Source organism: Myotis davidii, unplaced genomic scaffold, assembly GCF_000327345.1.
Source record: "Myotis davidii unplaced genomic scaffold, ASM32734v1 scaffold162, whole genome shotgun sequence".
NCBI lineage: Eukaryota > Metazoa > Chordata > Mammalia > Chiroptera > Vespertilionidae > Myotis > Myotis davidii.
In genome coordinates, this window is record NW_006300036.1 from 664,056 (window position 1) to 686,571 (window position 22,516).

Here is a 22,516-nt window from a genome sequence, read left to right on the forward strand (position 1 = left end):
GCCGGGGAACATTGTAGTCCTCTGTCACTGAAGCAAGCAAGCCTCCCTGTTCGCATCAGCTGCCTGGCTGCCTGCCGCCATCTTGGCTGCCAGTTAATTTGCATATCTCGCTGATTAGCCAATGAAAAGGGTATCGGTCGTACGCCAATTACCATTTTTGTCTTTTATTAGATAGGATTTCATCCTTCTCTACCTCTCACTCCTAACACTCTCAATTCACTTACTTTGTTCTTTGTTCTTTTTATTCCACAGCACTTACCATCTTCCATCATACCATACAATGCATGTTATCATTCTTCAATGTGTTTGCATTTACTTATGATGTTTATTGATTATTATCCTTCTTCCTCTCCTAATAAGTAAATTCCATGAGGACTATTATGTTTGTTTGATTTGTTCACTGATGTACCCCAAGCATCTGGCACATAGTAGGTACTCAGTAAGTACAGAATGAATGAATGAATAACTATAAAATTTAGAGCTCAAGAACTCAAATACCAGTATGAATAACAGTAGATGTCAGCACTAAACATAGGTCCTCCCTTACCATCTCATGTATCATCATTGTGGACAATTTCATCTGCTTAAAGGCAGAACCTAGTAGGGCCAAGGAAAGTTCTCTAAATTCAAATCCCTCTTAAGACTTTCAGTTTAACTCTCAAAGATGTTGTGATGAAATTTTAAGCCTTAATTTATATTGTTCTCAGTAAAATGCTTTTAGAGAGAGGGAAAAAACAATATAAGGGACAAAATTTGAGTGTGGTAAAGATGTCCTGAAGAACTAGACTTGAAGACCTAAAATTCTTGTAAGTAGCTCATTTTTTTGCTGTTGCTTTTGATCACAAGTATTAGTGTAAAATTTTCTAAATGGGAGAGTTGGGTACAGTGATTCTCTCTAATGTCAATCCACAAAAGCTGCATTAAATCACAAATCCCAATAGAGAAGATTCAACTACTTACTAATTTAAAAAACTTTATGAAACTAAACTAAAAAACTCAGTAGATTGTGTTTGGAATCTGGATATATTTACATTATTCTGTCATCATTTCCTTTGCCAAATCCTTATAGAATAGCTTTTAGTATAAAGTTCAAGTTTACTGACATGTTTTACCAAACCTTTAACCTTGTCCTTGCCAACATTTCCAGACTTATGTTTTCTTCTTCCTCGAACCTTTTGTTCCAGCCATAATAACATTAAAATAACAGATTTCCCCTTGCCTTCCTGGCCTTCAAGTACTGTTATCTATACTGTGGATGCTTTTGCCACCAATCTTTTTTTAGTGAACTCTTACACACCTTTTGGATCTTAACACAAAATAAACCTTTTTTAGAAAAGCCTTCTCTGACACACAGATTAGGTAAGATCCCCTGTTAGAGTCTCCTTTCTTTTATAACATTTTATACATTTTGGAAGTATATATTTATTTATGTGACTCTTTGCCTTAGTTTTTTTTCTCCCTCAAAACACTAGACACTAGGTTTTATGATCACATTAACCATATTTACTTTTGTTAAATTACTGTCTTCACTTCCCTAGCATATACTAGGCCCATAATATATATCAAAAGAAAGAATGAATAAATTTATTAATTATATAATTGATTCCCACACTCCACCTCTTGACTATGTTAGGTTCCCCTATTATGATATCCACTTACTGTAGTTTTTTTACTTTATGGTAATTGCCCCACTTCCCCACCCCCCTACACAGACACACACACATACACACACACACACACAGACACACACAGACACACACGCTAAGAACAACATGAAGAAGAAGGAAAACACATATGTGATCTCTTCACTATGACATTGGTAAAGCCTGTCATATTGCTTGGCACATAATATATTCAGGGCAAGTAGATATTAAGTGAAAGTTTTTGTTTATGCCTTTCAACACTTCCCTCTTAGGACAGAAATATTTCTTACTATAAATCTGTTTCAGAAAATATTTTGGCCAGGTTATATTTCAGAGCTGGTACAGTTCTGAAGGCTAGAGTCAGTGTCCAAATTCTGCCAAAATGAGTTTTATTAATGAATTAAATAAAGTTGACATAATGGAAAAGGGAAATTTAGTCTAAAATTCTATATTCTACATATTCTCAGTATCACTGAGTCTAAGAAGAAAGATCTAATTTGGGAAAGGCTATATTAACTAATTAAAATATAATGTAGCTTTTTATGTAAGATCTGCTCTACCATCTCTTACTAGATTATATTTCTAAAATACAATTTGCAACAGGGTCAAGGGACAACAATCCTGTGCACTACTTGTAGGCCTTACATTATGTTAATGCTTGGTCCTCACCTGTGACTTTTTGTTACTCCCTAAATCTAATGATTTACTGAGGCCAGATCATACTGACTTGAGATTTTATAGTTTCAGGAATCTGTGAGCAAGTTGTTAAAACATTGGCAGTTTTAAAATTGGCTATCACAAGAGTATTTATACTACAGAAATTGATGAATGCTACAAATTTAAGTTTTTGTCCCCAGAGAGCCACTTGTTAAATATTTACTAACATAACTAGGATTCCTCTTGACAATATCTTGATAATACTTTGAAATTACATTATGATGTCTATGCCACAAATTAAGCACCATATAAACTGACATGATGCGTTATCTTTATCTTTGTATTCCCACCTACCATCACAGTTTTGGGACACAATATATTTCAATAGGTATTTTAAAATTAATGAAAAATATCTATTTTGGCTTATATGACAATATACCCTCAGATCATATCACAACAACCAAAAAATACTGTAGTTCTTAAATAATGATATGGCATCTAAATTTTGGTCTAATTATTGTAAGACTTGGGAAGATAAATTAAAATTTCAAAATATTAATAGATGCCTTAAAGTATCAATGATGATATACACTGAGTGGCCAGATTATTATGACCACCCCATCAATACTTCGTTGGGCCACCTTTTGTCTTCAATACTGTGGCGATTCTTCTTGGCATTGAAACCATGAGATGTTGAAAGGTGATGTGAGGAATCTGACACCATGCCTGATGAATAGCACTGTCCAGTTCTGTGAGATTTGATGGTTGTGGAACCAGCTGCCTAATGGCTCTTTTAACTTCATCCCACAAATTCTCATTAAACATTGGCAGTTTTATTGGCAATTTAGATTTGGTGTTTGAGGGGGCCACCTAAGCAAGGTAAAGTCTCCCTCATGTTCTTGAAACCACTCCTGCACAATATGATCACCATGGCATGGCGCATTGTCTTGTTGGACGAAGCCATCTCCATTGTATATGCCATCAACACGATAAGATGAACTTGATCAGCAATGATACTTAAGGAGGTTGGGCTATTCAGACGTTGTTCCACACGAATTCAAGGGCCCAAATCATGCCAGAAAAACATGCCCCAAACCATAACACTGCCCCCACCAGCTTGAAGAGTTGTACTCATGCATGTGGGGTGCATGCTTTCATGCTGTTTCCGCCAAATTCTCACTCTGTCATCTGCATGATGCAATTGGAAATGTGACTCATCAGACCACGTGACTTTTTTCCAGTGCTCGACTGTCCAATCCTGTGGTTCCTGTGCGAATTGGAGACATTTTATCTTGGTAACTGCAGACAGCAAAGGTGTTTGAACAGGCCTTAGGCTTCCATATCCCATTCAATGCAGTGTACAGCTAATTTGACCACAAACGTCAGATGGTCATAATAATCTGGCCACTCAATGTACATCAAAAGGAAATGGTAAATAAAATTATTGGATATAAAGAATAATCTCACCTTGTAACAGGCACAGACTACTTTAGTATAGCATCTCTTTACAACACAATGAAGTTCTCCCTTGAAATTTTTAACAATTGTAGATGCTATTTGAAAAGTGAAGTGCTTTAAATATGGAGAAGTCACAGAAACAAGTCTTCTTTGTTATCTTCTTTTATGCTCCCTGACACCACAGTCCTGAGAGGATATCAATGATTACTCAGAATTGTTCTCATCCTTAGATCTTTTATTCTACTTTTCCATTTTCTTTAAGTAGTTCTATTCTCTCAATGGGCAAGATAAGAATTAGTTAAAGAAACCATTATAATCCCTTTGTCCATTTTCTCCTGATCTGCTGTTATGTCTCTTTCAACCATGAACTAGTGTATTCACTGAATATTTAAATGTATCTTGGTTGAATAAACATATTAAGCCAAAGAATGAGATATTACAAGAAATATAAATGCAATCATTACATTCAATTATAACTAACTTTCTCCCTAGAGAAAGGGTATAAGACAAAGATGCAACTATCCTTACTTCTATTTAACACTTTGTTCTATCACTAGTCAGTGTAATCAGACATGGGGAAAGGAGCTAGAAGTAGCGTAATGGTTAGATAAAATAAATGAAAATAGTAGTACCTAAAGATAACATGATTTTTTACATTGAAAATTCAGAAGAATCCATGGAAAAATTTTTAGAATTAATAGATGACTTTTGCAAGGAGACTGTGTACAGAGACAAACACAAATTGTATTTCTATGTATTAACAATGAAGGTAAAGTTTTTAAATGTTAATTACAGTAGCAGCAAAACATATCATATGCTGAAATAAATCTAACAAAATATGCCCATAACTTTAGATTAAAACTCCAACAGAGTATGAGAAAAATTAGAGATAAATAAATGAGTATGTATACATGTCCACAGATTGGAAATTCAAAATTATAAAATGTCAATTATTCCCAACTTAATAGATAGACTTATTGCAGTTCCAAATAAAGCCAACAAGACTGTATTTGTAAGTGTATATAAATGGACAATCATATTTTAATACCTACATGGAAATGAAAAGTACTAAGACTAACTTGGCGATCTTTAAGAACTCAGGCATAGCTGGAAAACTTGCTCCACTATCAATAACTAAGTTATAGTAACATGAAAAATGTGCTATTGCTGCACAACAAAGTTTACCATATATATATATATATATAACAACTGGAACAACCAGAACAGCCAGTCTCTATGACTCTCACTGTGGTGGCTAACCGGCCCAATCAGGGCCCCACTGGGTCCCCCAATGGCCCACAGCTCCTTCCCCTGGCCAGCCCTGACCCCAATTGGCCTCCACCCCATCAGGGGCGGGGCCGGCCAGTCTCCCGCAAGCACCCCCCTGCCAGCCAGGCCTAATTGATCCCAATTAGGGCAGGCCAGCTAGACCCCACCCATGCATGAATTCATGCACTGGGCCTCTAGTATGAATAGAATAGAGAGTTAAAAAACAGACTCACCCATAAGTGCTCAACTAATTAATAATAAAGATGACATTGGTGCTTTAAGTTATGAAGAATCTTTTCAATGGTGATTCTGGGTCCATTATATAGAGAAAAAAATGTATCTAGATCTCATACCTAACCAAAATTTAATTAAGCAGATCTAAATGTGAAAGATAAAACAATAAAAGTTTAAGGATAAAAAGAGAAAAAAACTTTTTTATAAAATAAATAGGCAAATATTCTCAAATGGGACATAAAATGTACTAATCATAAAATTTTAAAAATGGATAACTTAGATGACCTTAAAGTTAAGAATGTCTGTTTTTCAGAATTCACCTTTATAGCATGAAAACAAGCCCATATAATGAGAGAAGATATTCACTATATAGAACTGACAAAAGACTAGTTTCTAGAATATATAAAGTTTTCTAACAAATCAATAAGAAAAACATAGATTATCAAATAGATGGACAAAAATTTAAGAAGAAATTTCACAAGAGAAGATATCCAAAATACAATAAATTTATGCAAAGATAATAATCTTCATTGTGTATCAGAACAATATAGATTAAAATCACAATGTGATACCAATAAAACACACACCAGAATAAAGGAAAATGATAGAAAATGTAAAGTTTTAGGATATGGAGTACCTGGAACTCTCATAACCTGCTGGTGAGAGTACCAAACCATGCTGTCAACCTGCAGAGCAGAATTTACCAAAGCTAAAAATGTGTATACCTGATGACCCAGCAATTCTACTCCTGGGTTTATACCTCGTGCAGTGTGCATGTTTGCCAAAGATACATATTAGAACGTTCATAGCAACACTATCATAATTCCTCCAAACTGGCAATTACCCAAATTTCTATCATTGGGTAAAATGCATTACAGTCACAAAATGTAATGCCATAGTACAACAATAAGAATGGATAATTTCAAATACATAGAACAATATGGATAAATCTAACACACATAATATTGAGCAAAAGAAATTGGAAAAGAATATATATAGCAAGATTCCATCAATATAAATTAGAAAAACATAAAAACTAATCTATGCTGTTACTAGTCAGAGTAGAGATTACTTTCACAGGGGTAGTGACTGGAAGGAAGGGGAAAGAAGATTTTGTAGGGTTGGTAATGATCTGGGGTATTTGTATTGTTTTTGAATTTTGTTTCAGAGCCAATTAGATGAGGTTATTTGGCTATAAAAATTCATCAAGCTGTACACTCATGATATCTGATCTTTTCTAAATATTGATTAAACTACAATCAAAAGTTTTTTTTTATAAAACTGAAGGTTATATTTTTTTATATCAGTATCCCTAATTTTCATTGTATAACATATTTCTCTTTCATTCAATTGTATATATTTTCTCTTGTAATAATAAAGTTTTGTGTTTATTAATAGAGAAAATTCCAATCCAAGCTCTGCTCCATATACACATCTTGCAATATATAAAATGCGGGAATTGTACAAGCTATTTAATTTTGAAATTTCCATTTCTGGAATAAAAACCAGAAGGTTCATATTTAAATAATTATTATTAGAACCAACCATGGCAAGAAAGTAGATCCAACATGTGTGCCCTAAATTATTCCTGTCATCAGTCTTTTCAACATAACCGGAATATATAATTTTTCATATTTATGATGGAAATGCACTCATTTGTCCAATTTTTCAGGCTTTAAAAATATTGTTACATATTTAAAGCAAATACCCATGTTGGAAAATGTTATGCCTATTTCTCTAATGAAAATTTCATACTGAATTTCTCAGAAAACCAAGTGGACCTTTTTTTAAAAGGAAGAAAATAAAAACCAATGCTCAAATCACAGAGGTGATCTAAAAATAACTGTATATGCTGCATCATGGATATTGAAATTAGAATTTTTATAGTGATTTTGTTATTTAAAATTCCTTTAGGCTCATGTTCCCAAAGACTACAAATGTTCAGTGTTTTATATATTACAATCCCACTTTTATTATATTTGTAAGAAAATTATTGCCCTGGTATCTAAACTAGGAACTTTAATATCAGATGAAAGGGAACCATTGAATATTTTCCACATTACATACATTTTATACACTTATACACTCATTCACATGTTCAGGCAGAAAATACAGACACAAAATAAAATAACACAGTTCTTCTAGTTATCTTGACATAATTATATCACTCACATTTCTAACTCATTTATGACTTATAATTACAAAATTTATTAAATTTCCACTACTGGCTTTGGTATACAAAGATAGAAAAAAAGTTCAGTATATAGCACTAACAAAAATAAACGAAGCTGGTTAATTTTTAAGATCATTTATTTTATTGAATCCATCAGATACCTGATGCTAGATGACAATCAAATAACCCAAAATTGAAATTACAGGAATCTCCAAGGAGAAACTGAATAGGAGTATTTGCTTGCCTATAACAGATGTCAAATGCCATGCAAGCTGGTAAGAAAAAATCAGCAGAAAATCTTTTAAAAATGGCAAAAGACTCTGTGAGAGTTAATGCGAGTATAGAAACTTTGGATGTTACAAGAAAGTAATTCACACTCACTTGAAGGATTTTTTTATATGGACTTCACTTGATACTCTCAAGAAAAATGGTTAGAGCACAGAGTTTACAGAAAGTCAATTTATTATGCAACCATGGAGGAGGAGAAAAGCAGCTACTGTGGAAAAGATACGAATCCTCACTGGGATCCTTCTTAAGTGGAACAAAAAGCCTACAGCTGCTAAGGTTAGCGTAACAAACACTGTCACCCTTGAGCCATAGAGGAGAACCCATTACAGCCAAAGGAAGATAAGCAGAAAACATCAACAATGACTTGAACCTGGGGGAGAGACAGGAGTATATCCTGAGCCCAGACATCAAGACTCCCTATTGCCAGAGGAAGGGTAGCATTGCTGAGAAGATTCCACGTATGAAACCAAGAGCATAGCACCTGCCTAAGACTGCTGGACCAACAGCAGACATTCCCCTCACAACTCACCACCACCCATCTAGCAAGTGGTATAAAAAGAGCAATAGCAATCTAATCCTGGGAAAAACATCAACAGAAAGCTATCTCTAGAGGTGTAATAGAAAGACCTAAAACTAAGGGAGGACTGCACAATGGGAAAACTCTAGAAGATCATTCCTCAACCTAAACACAAGGTAACTCAGAGACATTTGTAGCTTGTGGTGCACTGAGGGTAGCTATTACAGCAACAGTTCAAACCTAGCTCAATTCCTGACTAGACTAACTCAGCCTTTGACACTAGAGACTCTGAAAAATGTGTGTGCATTCCCAAGCATAAATATTATGTACCTAATTTTCTACTATTCTCTATAAGATATCTGGATTTCATCTCCAAACTATAAGACACAGCGGACCTAGAAAAGCAATACATTTTTAAGAGACAAAGCAACCAAGAAAATCAGAGTCAATATAACATCAGATAGAAAATTAAAAACAAATATAATTAATAAGTTGAAAGCTATAGTGGAAATGATGAGCAACATACATGATTAGACAGAAAACTATGTTAAAAAGAATATAGTGGAAATGCTAGAGATGAAATATGTTCTCCCATTCAGTGGGTTGTCTTTTCATTTTGTTGATGGTTTCCTTTGCTGTACAAAAATTGTTTAGTTTGATGTAGTCCTATTTGTTTATTTTTACTTTTGCTTCTCTTGTCCAAGGGGATAAATCATAAAAAATATTGCTATGAGAAATGTCCAAGGTCTTATGCTTTCTTCAAGGATTTTTATGGTTTTGAGTCTAACATTTCTGTCTTTCATCCATTTTGAGTTTATTCTTGTGTATGGTATAAGTTATTGGTCTAATTTCATTTTTTGCACATTATCTGTTCAATTTTTATGACACCATTTATTGAAGAGACTGTCTTTATTCCATTGTATGTTTTTTCCTTCTTTGTCAAATATTAACTGACCGCAAAGGCATGAGTTCATTTCTAGGCTCCCTATTTGGTTCCATTGATCTATATGTTTGTTTTTATGACAGTGTCATGCTGTTTTAATTACTTTGGTCTTGTAGTATAGTTTTATATAAGGTAGCACAATTCCTCCAACTTTGTTTTTCTTTCTCAATATAGCTGTAGCAATTCTGGGTCTTCTGTAGTTTCATATAAACTTTTGGAATTTTTTTTCTAGTTCTGTGAATTATGCCATTGGTATCTTGATAGAAATTACATTGAATTTATAGATTGCTTTGGGTAGTATGGACATTTTAATGATGCTAATACTTCCTATTCATTCCATCCTCTTGATTTTTTTGGAATAATATGAGGATAGGTATTAATATTTGAATATTTGGTAAATCCACTGGTAAAGCCATCCAGTCCAGGACTTTTGTTTATCAAGAGTTTCTTATTTTTTAATTACTGCTTCATTTTCATTAGTTGTAATCTGCTTGTCGAGATTCTCTGATTCTTCCTGGTTCAGTTTTGAAAGATTGTATGTTTCTAGGAATTTAATCATCTTTTTCAGATTGTCTAATTTGTTAGCATACAGTTATTCATAATATTTGTTATAATACTTTGTATTTTTGGTGTCAGTTGTTATATCTCTCTTTCATTTCTAATTGTTATATCTTTATCTTAATGATGTTATAAAACCATATGCACTTGCCTAAAGTTGTATAATTCTACATTAAAATGGTTACTTGTATTGTGTCTAAATTGTACTTTACTTTTTTAAAAAATCGGGAAAATTTTATTTTATTTAACAAGCCATTCCCTAATGGCCCCTATTTAAATTAGCCTCCTCTAAAAAATAGCTCAATTAAATTAAATGTTCAGTAATGTGGCAGTACTAAATCAAACGTAGAACATTTTCACTTATCTCTACACTGTGCAAGGCAATTACTTTCTAAGTAAAAAGCTTGCAGGATTTTTCCCTCAATAAAACATGTTAAGTGAGATCAGTATGACTAAAATAAAGGAATATGTATTATATAGTAAAAATTTCAGGAATATACTATATAGTTTGATTATCTTACAGAGCCAAATATGCCTTCCCACCACATATTTGCATTTATGTAACTGTTTTTCAGGAGCTATGGCAAAGCCAGTATTAGTAACTATGGCAATTAAAAGTGAATTAGCATCCCATGTCTGTAGCCTTTTGAAAAATTGCATAATGAAATTTGTGCATTTATCTGAACCACAATTTGTATCAGAATGTATCATTATAGATAACATAGAAACACGAAGGGAAAAAGACTCGTTTTTTTTATAAAAACAGATTTTATAAATAAAAGTTGTTGTATTTCAGTTACAGAAGACATTACTTATCATAACCATGGCTATTGGATGATAAATAAAAAGAGATGAAAGTGTTAACAAGAAGATGCAATAAAGAATTTTAGAACCATGAGTATTTCCAAACCCCTCAAAGAGGTATAGAAAGATAGAAGCCTTGAAATATAAGCTTTCATTATTAAAAACCACTGGGAGCCATGGGAAGAAGACACACACGTCTGAGTTAACAGCCCTTTGGGAGCTAACATATTTATATTAAGATTACATACCTCTTTTTGGGTCCTCTACCTGAGTCTCCAGTACGCAGAAATTTGTACTATAGCTATCTTCTTCATCAACTATTCAAAACACTTTTTTATTGTCACAAATTCACCAGATAATTGGTCTTTCTGCCTTAATTAATTTAAAATACATGTAATTTCAAAATTAAAGGACAATAGACTCAATTTTCTAATGACAGGAAAGTGCAATTTTCAGAGGTGGAGTTGATGGGTTTTGACTAGACTAATGAGCTATTAAGGTCCTTTAAACAATCCATTAGTTGCTAACGGTTCTAGGGACATCTGCTGATGACACTGAAGTTGATCAATTTTAGGTGCAAATTTACTGTTGGGAAATTCAACACTAAATCACTCAAAAATTTAAATGAGGTTAATGTTTGCATGTCTATCTTTTTTTATAGAGCACACCCTTGATTTTTCTTTGTCAGTCTCAATGCCAGAAGTACAAAAATGGACAAGGAGAGAACAAAATAAGAAGTTAGTAATTTTTTATATTTTAAATTGAAGCTCTGATTTTGCAAATTTTAACACAAAAGACAAGTTAATTTGATAATACTTTTCTGTGAATTTAGACTACTTGTATATAAAATTAACATTTCTATAATATAAAGCTTTACTACCTAAAGGGGAAATTACAAAAATGTCCTCCTTCCAAATTTAATCATACATGTAAAACTAATGTATGCTTTTATTTTTCTAAAGGTTATTCATCTGAACTCTGAATAACTACCCCACAGCGCTGAAGACATTCAGCCTTACTCAATTTTAATGTGTCTATCCTTTGATGAAGGCAAGGTACTTGGACCATATCCAATGCCAACATTCCGAGGCTCAATTTCTTTAGCTCTAATGTAAGTAATAAAAAATCACCAGAATGACTGTGCTATCACTCTGTTGTGGTACTGAATAGGATAATGTATGTAAATCACTTAACATGCTGCCAAGCACACTGTAATGAAATTTAGCTCTTTGGCAGCTACATATATGTTCATCAGCATTAGCTCTACTTAGAATATATGACACAGATTATTGCGAAACAAAAGAAATAAAAAAAAAACACACAAAACACACCAAGGAAGTCTATTTTATACTGAATGATTTATTTCCTCATGGGTCTTTATACAATATCTATAATGGCAAAATAATAATGCACTGTAAGGTAATAAATGGAATGAGTCATGATATAACTAGAAACACCCAAAACTGGCTGTGTGCATACATGTTTAATGTGTGTGTGTGAAGCGTTAATGGAATCTTCTTGTAGGAACTCCAAGCTAAAATTCAGAATAATGATAGGATCCAGATTGGACTTTAGACATAGAAACAATATTTGAAAAATGTAGAAGAAAGAGGTTTTCTTTTTTTCTTGTTTTTGCTATCTTTGAGGTTGTGGGCTTGGTGAACATCCACAAAACAGATTTCAGAAGGACAAAAGGAATGTAGGTAGACAACATAGAAAATAAAAGAGGTAATACGTGTAGATTAAATCAAGTGTCGCAGGCATCCTCGGTGTCCCATCCCACGTGATTTTAAAACAAACAAACTGGCTGCTTGGGGAGCAGAGCATCCTTTTCCATCAGTGTTGTAAGCTCTAGACTAACAAACAGATTTATTTTATCAGAAACATTGATTGAGACCCTCCTGATATTAGGCTAATAATAATATAGTAATAATAACCAGGTGATTAATAGCTTAATTGCTCCTCAGAGATCATGTTTTCTGGGATTAGTGGGAAGTAGAACTTTCAGGGTATTATTCATTTCCAGCAATTCAAATCTCTTAAGTAAACTCAGTGAACAGGCTTCTGAGAAGCTATTCCATGAGAAAAAACAGTAGTACTGTCACCACACAGAGAGATGGTTGGGGTTTGATGGACCTTTTCATGTCCCCATCCCCACCACACAAGGAAGACGCATCCTCTACAACTCCATAACCCAGCCCTGTACATGCTGCTCTGCTTGACGCTACACCAAGACACATGCTCATTTCCTGAAGAAAGCCCTAACTACAGAAAGCAACACAATACTTTTAAGTATCTCCTAAATTTGGTAGATTAAATGGCCACTCAGCAGGCTCCCTAAAGAAGATATTATGGAAATTAGAATGCCTTTTAAAAATCAGATAAATCCCTACTAGAGCTATGTTCCATCCTCTAAGCCATTTGCCTCACTATGCAAAAAAATAAAAATGCTTCTGGGTAATGCCCCTTGCACTGGGAATATCCACAGCAAGAATGGCTTTTAGAGTTGATTAAATGCTAAAGTGAAGCTTTTTGATAGCCATGAGAGCTGACTATTGTAAGTGTACTCCAGTGTCATGAATATTACTGCTAATACATGATAAGATTTTTTAAAGGACATAATAAAGTGTACTAAAGAGTAGATCACTTCCTTCCCTTTTGAGGTTTGGAAAGAGCTATCATCTTTTCCTTTGGTCTTTACAATGATGGCAAAAGGGAAGTCCTTTTAAAGTGAGTGGCTTGGCCAGGGAAGTTATATAATGAGATTAATAGCTTAAATAAATGGACTGTGCAATAGGTCATGATGAGATTAAAGATATTTTAATATCAAAAAGGGCTTTGTGGCTCGCTGGGGAGAATACAATTGAACATTTGAGGGCTGAGATTGACAGAAACTTTTGTTGATTAATAATGGTGGGTGCATCTTCTGAACACTGCTTAGCTTGAAAGATTGTGAGGACAGCAGTTTCTTGTATTAAAATAAAAATGCAATATCTATGAGGAGAACATACTATAGTGAAGTGAATTATTGCACTTTGATCCAAGGTATCAAGTACTATTTCTGATATTTAGATATTTAAAATTAAATGTATGTATTAAAAAGTGAATTTTACATATTTGAACAAATACGTATTGAAAGGATAATGGATTCTTAATGGTCATGAATTCTTTCTTTTTTTTCATTTGGGGACTGGTATTATCTAATCTAAACTAAATTATGTATTTTTTATTAATGAGATAAACAGTTTATTTCATATTTATATTAACAACATTGATAATTATTATCTATGTTTATTGAACATTTTCCAAGCATTGAACTAGTATTTTAATAGTGTGGTTTCATTAAAATCTTACAACAATGCAATAATGTTTATTAGTAAGAAGTACAAGAACTAAGACTGAAAAACTTCAAAGTCCAAGATGTATGATATAGAAATGTAACATATACTAATTCAAACTGTAACATATCATATATAAGATATATAAATGTAATACATATTTTATATATAATTCCCAAATCTAAAAAGGGAGAAGGCACTTATTTCTAAAACGCTGCAGTAGTAGTTAAGTTTTTGGTAACCCAGTGTCCATGCACCCTCTGAAATAACAGCACCCTTTTCTAGTGGCGATTACTCACTAATTTCCTGTAGTATTGAAGGTGACTAAAATATAGTCAGATCTGCCTGCCCACCACCCAGAGGAAGTCAGGCAAGGAGTTCCCTCTTCCAGAGTTTAGAAGTTGACCTACACAAAATAGGACAAGCAAATACAGCTGGAAGTGTTCCTGATGGTGCAGCAGCAGCAGTCTTAGGAGAGGTTTCATTTTCTTCAGGATCCTCTCTGAGCTTCTGTTTCTGGGTATTCTCACCTGACCCCCTTGATCCTGGCTCACCTGCAAGATTTGCCTCCCAAGTTGCTGTCAATTTTTTTTTAAGTCCTAAATATTCTTTCATTAAATTTCCTTTTGCTAATTCAAATTAATCAAGATGATCTTAAACATAACAAGACAAATACACAAGCACAATTACTTCACCCCAGATAAAGCTCTTGATAATATTATGTTTGATTTTCCCTATTTTGAAAAGATGTTCAACAGAGCTATTTTGACAGTAACAATGATATTGAAAATAATTATATATAGTATGTCACCCAAAAATGTATACACACTTCAATAGCTGATAACTTACTTCATTTTCACACCTTTTCAGGTTTAACTGATTTAAAATATTGGGTGAAGCCAGACTAAGCTTTGAACAAAGAAAATTTATCCTAAAGTGCCACTAGACTTTTTTTATGGGGATACATAAAAGATAAAGTTTACCGGTACAAAACCAGTAACAGTTGACAAATGGAGGGCGCCCAAAATGATTCTTGATGTTTGTGATTCTTCTGTTTTGCATTATCAGCAGTGACTGTACCAGAATGGTCATCATTTTGAAAACTGTAGATTAATTTCTGTAGATTCTTTTAAATTTTAAAAATGAACTGTATGTTAATAAACATTGACTTTATAATCATGCAAATTGTGTATACATTTTTTAGGGCACCCGTGTATTGAAGGCTCATTTAAATAACTCAATTTCACAAGAATCTTAAGGGACCAATAATAATTGCATCTCCTTTTCAGAAATTGAGAAATTGTGGTAGGAAATTTGCTGACTGGATTAGATTTTAAAGTGAGATCCCATCACACAAGACTGAAGCTTTTGGGGAACTAGAAGCACTCACAGACAAGAGATGCAAAAAATGGGGTAGAATAGGGAAGGTGGGAGAGTATTCCTGAAATAATAAAATGACCATGTTTTTGGGAAGACAAGTCACGTAGAGCAGCGAGATAGGTATTTGAGAGTCTGAGGAAAGAGCAAACTTAATGATGACTAAAGAAGCTGGATCACTAGCTAGTGAAGGTCTGACTTCACTCTGCAAAGATCAATACAAAAAATTACACTCTACCCAAAATGACTTAGAAAACAATAACAGAAAAGGAGCTGAATAAGTAACTGTAGCTTATGGTAGGGTTCCTTCTTTTTTACAGCAGCGTAGTATTCCATTGTGTAGATGTACCACAGGTTTTTAATCCACTCATCTGCTCATGAGGGACAATCATCTGTCTGATTGCTTTAAAATTACTTTAAATTTCTTGGGGTGTTTTTTTATTTTAAAGTTCAGCAAACTCTGTTGACTTTGGCATCTGAGACATCTCTAGGTCCTTCTACTTCTTCTCCACATGCCAACTATATATACCTCAGATGATCTCTTTGCCTGAACCGCAGCCTTTGAACTGAACTGAACTTCTATCCTCGCCCTATCTAACCAATTCCCACATGAGAACAAGAGGGATTCTTTTTTTTTTTTTTAATTGTAAAGCAGGTCATGTCAGTCCCCTGTTTAAAATCCTCCAATAACTTTCTATTATATCTAGAATAAATCACAACCTTCTCACACATTAAGTAGTCCATTCCTGGCCTCCCTGCACCTTGCCGATTTCATCACATATTACTCTGTATTTCTACTCTGCTCCTGACAAATTGGCTGTCCTTTGGTTCCTGGAAAGTGGCAAGCTCATTCTCTTTTTAGAGATACATATGAATGGGAAACACGTTGAGATTTACAGCTTAGCTTCAAAATCATACCCTCAGTGAAGTCTACTCTGGATCTTTTAGTAGCTACTCACTAGCATATCAATACAATTCTTTCCATAACACATATATCTACATGACATTTTGACTGTTTTTTTAAATTTATCTTTATTATTGAAAGCATTACAGATGTCCCTCTTTTCCCCCATTGACCATCTCCAGCCTGTGCCCCCCCCATTATTGTCTGTGTCCATGGGTTATTTATGCATATAAATGCTTTTGTTACCCCACACACACACACACACACACACACACTGCCAACATCCCTTTCATGCTTCCATGTCTCTAGATCTATTTTGTTCATTAGGTTCCGCATATGGTGAGATCATGTGATACTTGTCTTTCTCTGACCAACTTATTTTGCTTTCTCCAGGCCCCTCCATACTGTCTCAAAGGGTAAAGACCCTTCTTTTTTTTACAGCTATATAGCAATATATCACAGCATTTTTATCCACTTCTCTACTGATGGGCACTTGGACTATTTCCAGATCTTAGGTATTGTAAATAGCACTGCTATGAACATGGGAATGCATATATTCTTTCTGACTGGTGCTTCTTGATTCTTAGGATATAGTCCTAGAAGTGAGATCATTGGATCAAATGGCAGTTCAATTTCTTGATTCTTAGGATATAGTCTTAGAAGTGAGATCATTGGATCAAATGGCAGTTCAACATTTAACTTTTTGAGGAACTTCCATACTGTTTTCCATAGTGGCTGCACCAGTCTGCATTCCCACCAGCAGTTTACTAGGGTTCCCTTTTCTCCACATCCTTGTCAGCATTTGTCATTTGTTGATTTGTTGATGGTTGCCATTCTGACAGGTGTGAGGTGATGCCTCATTATCGTTTTAATTTGCATCTCTCTGATGATTAGTAACTTTGAGCATTTTTCACATGTCTCTTGGCCATCTGTATGTTTATTTTTATTATTCACTGAATAGTCTTTCAGGATATGAGCTACATTAGACAGCCTGGTTTATGCTGTTTACCATTTTATCCCATCATCTAGTATATTTCCTAGCACATGGCTAGTACTCAGTGAATATTTGTCTAGTCAGTGGATAAATGAAGAAAGGGAAAGATTAAACAGCAGCTCATATTTATTAAGTAATAGCAGTGTTTAAGTAATGAAATAACTCTGGGTGACAAAAGTGCAAGACAATGTCTATACTCAATTATTGTCAGAGATCATCTGCCATACATAGGGGCTATGATTAATATTGTATTATCAATGAACATCTAGGAGTTTTCACCTAAAACTTTATGGCTATTTGCTGATAATGAAAAAGTACTATTTTTTTCAGATGCAAATTTTTTTCAGGTACATAGTGAGTAGGGTAAATTTAAGTTATCCATTTAGCAGAAGAAAGTGCTATTCTCCCATTCTTGGCAAATGGAGGCATTTAGTACACAAAACAAAACAACTTCCTAAAATAAGCACACCACTTACTTGTGGAAGAGCATGGGTGGTCTTGCTACAGGGAATTAAAATCTGTGTGCAAGCAAGCCTTTGGTTTTGGCCCTTCCTTTGGCTGATTTCCAGGGGTGTGAGGGAAATCACAAAAAGCCAAGAGGTTTGCTTTCTGGCCCCTGACCCTGAGGCATGTTTCTAGGGACTCAAACATTAGCCTCAAAACTGATTTTCAAGCTTCTGCTTCTGATACGTGAGGCCCTATTATTGCTTTATATAGATCAGTGGTTCTCAACCTTCCTAATGCCGCGACCCTTTAATACAGTTCCTCATGTTGTGGTGACCCCCAATTTCATTGTTACAAATTGAACATAATTAAAGCATAGTGATTAATCACAAAAACAATATGTAATTATATATGTGTTTTCCGATGTTCTTAGGCGACCCCTGTGAAAGGGTCGTTCAACCCCCAAAGGGGTCGCGACCCACAGGTTGAGAACCGCTGATATAGATGTTAGATTTGTATTTACTATCAGTACTTTCTTTTGCTTTTCCTTTTTTCTTCTGTAGCTTTTTTCTCTTTTCACCCAATTTTTTTATATTCCTTTTTATTATTTTAGCTCCTTTCTAGCATTATGTCCTTTTAATCTCATATTCATTGTTTTTCTTTCTTTTTCTTTACTTGCCTGCTTTATCTGTTTCGCTGTATCTAAAAATGGTTTGCTATCTCCTGTCTTGGTAACATATTATTCCTTCTGTCTTTTCTATATATATATTGTTTTACCTAATTATCTTCCTAAATTTTTTACCAAGTCTTATCTTATGGTGTTTAGTTTTATCTTTGGTTGTTTTATAGTTTCTCATTCTTAACTGTTTTATTTTATATTACAATTTATACTACTTACTTTTGTTCTTTTAAATATTTTATATTTATGCTATATTTAATCAATTTTAGCTTATACTTATGTATTTTGATTTAATTTGATTTATTTTAATTACTCAAATATATTTCAATATGAGAAGTTACACATAAACTGTTCAGTTAAGAAGATTACCTGCTCTCAGCAAAGTCACTAAGTCTTTTTTTTTTCTTCCTTAAACTTTAATGGGTCCTCCTGGCTACATGAAATTGTATCTCTATTAACAAAACTGAATATCTGATTGTAAATCATTAAGTTGAGTAATAATAAGCCATAATTTTGCAAAGTAAGTCCATTGCCAGTATTAACACTGATGATGTTGTATAAAGTGATATATTCACATTGTAAACAAGTTATTTTCCCTCAGAAGTATCCAGGGACTGGGGACAGAGGCTCATTGTTAACAATGCAATTTCCTGGGCATCCCCCCCATAATGCTCTATTGGAATACTTGGAATATAGGCCTGAAACTTTCCTGTAATGAGCTACCCAGAGTGAATTTTAAGCACACTCAATTTGACAATGAGTGTCTTAAATTATTCAGCCTCTTTATGTATAACTAACTATATAAAATCTATAATTTCTATCCTAAATTATCATCGGGCTCTGAGTAAATTATTTAAACAGAACAATAAAAATATATTTGGAAAGTAACTACAGATTGAATTGCATATTAAAGAATTAAACAGTTTCTTTAAGGTCCCAACACCACCTGAAAAGAAGGCAGGAAAGAGGGTCTTCAGGTACTGCCCTGAAGCCTGCTTCATACCAACTTGTATTCAGTCACTATTGCCTAACTGCTTCACTTCAGTTCCAGGAAGTGCCAGGTACCCCGGTAACCCCTCTGTAGATTTTTAGTTGCACATAATGCTAATATCACTTCTGTCAAGTTAATCTTGTATTATAAGGATGCACTTGTTCATACATCATCCCCTCATATAGACTGTGGGCTGCTCAATGGAAATGTTTATGTCCTTGTTCTTACAGCCTGTATTAGTAACAGTGCCTAGGACTGAGTAGATGCTCAAAGAAAAATTTTTGAATGAATAAAGTACTTTTTATTTAAACAGATATATTTTTGTGCAGATCTTGACTTGGATTTCCCATATGATGAAAATAGTATGCAATTTAAAAATTTCTCTCTAAATGTAAAAGCTATTCAAGATACAGACTCAAATGTATACCCTTATTGTCTTTACATTCTCATGAGGTAGGTAAAATAATTAATTCTAGGGAATCAGAAATGGTAATATAGAAACTATATTTAAAGACAATCTGGATAGTTTCCCAGTGGATCATCCTCGTGAAATTTTAAGTTATTGTTCAAAACATAGGTGGAACATATCTCCCCTCCCCAGTGAGGTCAACCTTGACTATATGAGGCTTTTGCCAATGCAATTTGAGTGGACATAACACATGTAGAAGCCTTAAATATTCATGTGTAGTTCTGTTTCTGTTTCTGTTTCAGTGCTTTACTTTGAAAATAATATGCCTGAAGTAGGTGTGGCACCTTTTGCTTAGGTTGCAGAACAAGTAAAAACGGAGAATTGATCTGAAACACAGCTTGTACCCAAGTCTAGCCAACACCCAGCCTGAAGCAGAGCTGCCCAGCCCAGCTCCATGCAGATCAATTATCTATCAACCTATAGACTCCAGCCAAGGAGAATATATCCTTGTTGCAAGAACTGAGTGTAGGGATGATTTGTTAGCAGCATGTTGTGGCAATAGTATTTTCATACAATTTCTCTAGGGCGAATTGACTAAATACAAAAAGAAATATGTTGATATATGTATTTAGAGTCATGACATAATTGTTGAAAGTTAATAATTTGTTCTCTAACTTAAGCACAAGGCATTTTCAACCTTGGATAATAATCCTGGCTTCTCTAATCTCCATCTTTTAAAATCTGTTTATTATCACTTTGTTTACTAGAGGAATTATTCATTGGGTATCGGGGTAGAAAATTGGTTGAAAGTAATCAATAAATGTTACTTAGATTTTAGCTTTTCTTTATTTATCAATCCAGATTCCTACATCCAGCAAAGTCCATTCTTCTGCATGAAGCTTTCCCAAAGGGACTTCACTGAAATTATGATAGCACTTTTGAAAGTAGTTTACATTTAACATTTAATCATATACTCCTTTGTATTATTTTCTAGAGGTTCCACAGGTAAATTTTTTTAAAATACATTTTATTGATTTTTTTACAGGGAGGAAGAGGGCTAGAGAGTCAGAAACATCCATGAGAGAGAAACATCGATCAGTTGCCTCCTGCACACTCCCCACTGGGGATGTACCCGCAACCAAGGTACATGCCCTTGACCGGAATCGAACCCACAACCCTTGAGTCCGCAGGCCAATGCTCTATCCACTGAGCCAAACCGGCCAGAGTGTAAATTTTATTTCTTTAATGATATTGCCAAGTTTTGAAGTCACCTTCTAATTCCATTATGTCTTTCCGTTGTGCCTTAAACAATCTTAAACACAAAGGAGACATTTCATAAACAGAGTGACTATATATGCCATGATTTTCCTGATACATTCTCTTTTACAGTATTTTGTTCCAGAATACATTAATAATCCTATTTATTCTTAAATTATTCCAGCCTGGACAATGAATTATCTGGTCAATCTATTAATAAATAGCTGTTGAATGACAAAATTGTTCCTTTTATAAAGTTATGTGTGTACTGTCTACCATCAAAATAGAATTAAATTTGTAGACATAAGACAATAAGTGTTAATGTAAATGTGTCATCTCTACATGAGTTCTTACATTTGGCCTAATAATTGAAGAAAAATGGTGGCTAAATGTCTATTTGCCTTCTGTAGTTTAAAGGACAGTGTCTGATCTATATTCATGTCTGTATTTGCTCATAATTTGATATGCTGATACTCCAATCTTTGTTTGTAAAACAGGAACTCATAGCATATTTCAATTCTATTTATACTTTATTTATATTTCAAGGGCATCAGCCCAAAGTAGAGTGAGTTCAGCAAAGTATACAATAAAATGCTTCTGGTTACCCATTTATCAATGCCTTTGGAGTCAAACAAGTCAATGAAAAGTGCTGTTAGCAGAGCTGTATTAAAACTGAAAGAAAATCAGACAATAAAACCTAAACTTCTGATTTCCTTGTCTAGAATTCATAGCATTGATGAACTAAGTGATCATTGACCTAAGATTATGTGTTTTAATGGGCTATGGAATATAGCAATCAAAGACTTTGGAGTCATAAAGAATTAGGTTTAAAAGCCACTTTTGCTATTTACTAATTAGATGACCTTGAAAATCTCTGACAATGTCATTTTTTGGAAAGTTGAGAAGTTTATATCATATATAATTCAAAAAACAGTGCTTGGCACAAATGATTGTTCAAAATGTTATTATTTATATGATTAACACTTTTCTCGATGACTAAATCTCATCCCTTATTTCTAAGAATTATTGGAAGTTGGTATATTTATTTTAGGTGTTTCTCTGGTGATTTTTTAAATTCCAGATTTCCCTTTTCCAAAAGGCTACTTTATTGACAATATAACTGTTTTGTGTGTGTGTGTGTGTGTGGTTTTTTTTTCTCCCGCGTACTTCTCCCTTCATCAGGAAAAATTGACCTGGTCTGAGTGGTTTGCGGTTTTAGAAGTCTGAATGGGTAAATGGGAAATGCAGCAAGGGAGGGGCCAAGGCCCTCTGTTATGGCTAGCTCTGGGCCGGAATGCACATCATATCTTGCTTTTTATGTGCTGCTCTTGCTGCCGTTGCTAGAGGGGAACAATGTAACTGTAGATCAGGATAGTCTATGTCAGACTGTCTGAGAGGAACCGAGCTCTTAGTTATGTAACCTGATGCGCTAGTGAATCCTGGAAAAATCACAGCAAGGCTGCCGCATACATGACAGGCAGAATAGCCCGACCCCGCTGTCTTTGACCAGCAACAAGGCTACTTCAGGGTGTTTTGACAGATCAATATGAAGCCACTTATAAACTAGTTCTTCCCATTC